This window comes from Somniosus microcephalus, unplaced genomic scaffold, assembly GCF_052327205.1.
Source record: "Somniosus microcephalus isolate GS21.2 unplaced genomic scaffold, FLI_Smic_1.0 unresolved_chr5, whole genome shotgun sequence".
NCBI lineage: Eukaryota > Metazoa > Chordata > Chondrichthyes > Squaliformes > Somniosidae > Somniosus > Somniosus microcephalus.
The window spans coordinates 43,897,445-43,901,876 of NW_028225183.1; positions in this window are offsets into that span (position 1 = coordinate 43,897,445).

Below are 4,432 nucleotides of genomic sequence, written 5' to 3' on the forward strand. Positions count from 1 at the left end.
CCTCTCATTCTTCTGAACTCCAATGAGTAGAGTCCCAACCTACTCAACCTTTCCTCATACGTCAACCCCTCCTCTCCGGAATCAACCGAGTGAACCTTCTCTGAAGCGCCTCGAGAGCAAGTATATATTTTCTTAAATATGGAAACCAAAACTGCACGCAGTATTCCAGGTGTGGCCTCACCAATACCCTGCATAACTGCAGCAAGACTTCACTGTTTTTATACTCCATCCCCCTTGTAATAAAAGCCAAGATTCCATTGGCCTTCCTGATCACCTGCTGCACCTGTATACTAACTTTATGTGTTTCATGCACCAGGACCCCCAGATCCCTTTGTACTTTAGCACTTTGCAGTTTCTCTCCATTTATATAATAATTGCTCTTTGATTTGTTCTGCCAAAGTGCATAACCTCATACTTTCCAACATTATATTGCATCTGCCAAATCTCTGCCCACTCACTTAGCCTGCCTATGTCCTTTTGCAGGTTTCTTATGTCATCCTCACTCATTGCTTTCCCTCCCATCTTTGTATCGTCGGCAAACTTGGATATGTTGCACTCAGTCCCTTCCTCCAAATCGTTAATAGAGATTGTAAAGAGTTGGGGTCCCAGCAATGACCCCTGCGGAACACCACTACTTACTGATTGCCAGCCCGGGAATGAGCCATTTATCCCAACTCTTTGTTTTCTGTTAGATAGTCAATCTTCCACCCATGCCAGTATATTACCCCCAATCCCGTGATTTCTTATCTTGATCAGTAATCTTTTGTGTGGTACCTTGTCAAATGCCTTTTGGAAGTCCAAATACACTACATCCACTGGTTCCCCTTTAGCCACACTGTATGTTACATCCTCAAAGAATTCGAGCAAATTTGTCAAACATGACTTCACCTTTATTAAACCATGCTGACTCTGTCCTATTAAATTATGTTTATCCAAATGCTCTGTTACTTTTTCCTTAATAATGGACTCCAACAATTTGCCAACCACAGACCGTAGGCTAACTGGTCGAAAGTTTCCAGCTTTTTGTCTACTTCCCTTCTTAAATAAGTATGTTACATTAGCAGTTTTCCAATCTGCTGGGACCTTTCCTGAGTCCAGGGAGTTCTGGAAAATGATCACCAATGCATCCACAATCCCTACCGCCACTTCTGTGAAGACCCTAGGATGTAGGCCATCAGGTCCACGGAATTTATCCGCCTTAAGTCCCATTATTTTACTGCGTACCATCTCCTTAGTGATTTTAATCGTGTTTAGCTCCTTCCCCCGACCCATTGCCCCCTGTTTGGCCAGTGTTGGGATATTTTTAGTGTCCTGTACTGTAAAGACTGATACAAAATATTTGTTCAGCGTCTTTGCCATCTCCATGTTCCCCACCACTAGTTTCCCAGTCGCATCCTCTAAGGGACCAACGTTCACTTTAGCTACCCTTTTTCTTTTTATATAGCTGTAGAAAATCTTGCTATCTGTTTTTATATTTTTTGCTAGTTTACTTTCATAATCTATCTTCCCTTTCTTAATTAATCTTTTAGTTATTGTTTGCTGGCTTTTAAATGCTTCCCAATCTTCTATCCTCCCACAAGATTTGGCTAATTTATATGCCCTTATTTTCAGTCGAAATCTATCCTTTATTACTTTACTAAGCCACGGATGGCTGTCTTTTCTTTTACTCCCCTTTTTCCTCGGTGAAATATATTTATCTTGAAAGATGTGAAATATCTCCTTGAATGTAGACCACTGCTCTTGTACCGTCTTACACTTTAATCTGTTTTCCCAATCCACTTTAGTCAATTCTACTCTAATACCTTCATAGTCTCCTTTATTTAAGTTCAGTACCCTGGTTTGAGATCCAACTCTTTCACCCTCAAACGGAATTTGGAATTCAACCATATTATGGTCATTCATTCCAAGGGGATCCTTTACTAGGACATTTTTTATTAATCCTGTCTCATTACACAGGACCAGATCTAAGATTGCCTGCCCCCTGGTTGGTTCAGTTGCATACTGCTCAAGGAACCCGTCCCTAATACACTCCATGAACTCTTCCTCAATGCTGCCATACCCAATTTGATTAGTCCAGTCAATATGAAAGTTAAAATCCCCCATGTTTATAGCTGTTCCCTTATTACAAGCCCCAACTATTTCCTGATTTATACTCCGACCAACAGAGTTGCAACTGTTAGGAGGCCTATAGACTACGCCCACTAGTGACTTTTTCCCCTTATTATTCCTTATCTTCACCCAAACTGTTTCACTATCCTGATCCTTTGACCCAATATCATTTCTGACTATTGCAGTGATTCCATCCTTGATTAACATAGCAACCCCACCTCCCTTTCCTTCCTGTCTGTCCTTCCTAATTGTCAAATACCCTTGTATGTTTAGTTCCCAGTCATGATTATCTTGCAGCCATGTTTCCATAATGGCCACCAGATCATACCCAAGTGTAGTTATTTGTACCATCAACTCGTCAATTTTGTTTCGAATGCTGCGTACATTCAGATAAAGAACTTTCAGATATGTTTTCTGACAATTTATTCCTGCTTTTACCCCTGTTACTACTTTACCTTTATCATTATACATTCTGTCCCTTCCTGACACGCTCTGGTTTTTAATTCCCCCACTGCTACCTTGCTCTATTGCCTTCTCCGCTGTCATTTTTATTTTTCGCTCTCTTAAAACCTCCATCCCCTAATTAGTTTAAAGCTCTCTCTACAGCCCTAGTTATTTGATTCGCCAGGACTCTAGTCCCAGCACTGGCCAAGTGAAGTCCGTCCCAACGGAACAGCTCTCTCCTGTCCCACTACTGATGCAAGTGTCCCAGGAAGCAAAACCCATTTCTCCCACACCAGACTTTGAGCCAGGCATTTAACTCTCTAATTGTATTTACCCTAGCCAAATTTGCACGTGGCTCAGGTAGTAATCCAGAGGTTATTACCCTTGTGGTTCTGCTTTTGAATTTGGCCCCTAGCTGCTCAAAGTCCCTCAGCAGAACCTCCTTCCTTGTCCTATCTATGTCGTTGGTACCAACATGGACCACGACAACTGGATCCTCCCCCTCCCACTCCAAGTTTCTCTCCATCAGAGGAGATGTCCTTAGCCCTGGCACCAGGCAGGCAACACAGCCTTCGGGACTCTCGCTCTCGGCTGCAAAGAACTCTATCTATCCCGCTAACGATACTATCCCCTAATACTACTGAATGTATTTTATCTCCCCCCACTTGAATGGCCCCCCGCTCCACGGTGCTGTGGCCGTGTTGCTCATCCTCCCCGCAGTCACCGTTCCCATTCTCACAGGGAGTGAAAGCCTCAAACCTGTTGGACATGAGCAAGAGCTGCGGCTCCTCCAAGACTACATCCTGCATCCCCGTACCTGCCCCACTTCTAGTCACACCTTACTGACCCTGGCCACGGAATACATCTGTATTAATTAATCTAATTGCTGTGACTACCTCCTGATACACAGAGTCCAGGTAACTCTCCCCCTTCCTGATGTGTCTCAGTGTTTGAATCTCGGACTCCAGCTCTTCAACACGGAGCCGGAATTACTCGAGCAGCCAAAACTTACTGCAAATGTGATCACTGTGAGCATCAATGGTGTCCACCAGCTCCCACATATCGCAGCAGCAACACATCACCTGATCTCCCATTCTATGTAATTAATTAAATTTATTAATATTATTCTTAAATACCCTCTGCCCCGATTCTAGGTGATGAATATCGCACCTTAGAAACTATAAACCACAGAGGTTAAGCTTCAAAAGAGAGAAATACTCACCAACCAATCACTTACTCGCTTTCTAGTGATGTCACACTTGGTTTACTTTTTACCTGTCTCCTTCCCTCTGCGGTCCGAGACTGGAGTTTGGTAAACCTTACCTGGGTCTCTGAAGCCTTTTTAAGCTCATCTCCCAATCTGTGGGACTGTTCACATCCCAATATGTGAAACTCTTCCCCTCCCCAAACTGAGGGACACATCACTTCCCAAAATGTGAAAATCCTCACCTCCCAAAATGTGGGACACCTCACATCCGAAAGTTGGGTCTCCTCAGCTCCCAAACTGTGGGATTGCTGACCACTCCCAAACGGTGTGACTCATCACCTCCACAACGTGTGATACTCCTCACCTCCCAAATGGTAGTTACTCCTCACATGCCAAACCGTGGGGATGCATCATATCCCCAAATTTTGAGTCAAACCCCCTCACCAAAATATGTGGCCCCTCCACTCCCAAACAGTGGTCCTCATTACCTCCCAAATTGTGGGACAGCTCACCTCCAAAACTTTGTAATTCATCACAACCCCCAAACTGTGTGAATCTTCACCTCCACAATCTGTGAGACTGCTAACCTGCCCAAACTGTGAAGACTCCTCTCCTCCCTAAATTGTGGGACACATCAACTCTCACACTATGGGTCGCCTCAGCTTCCAAATT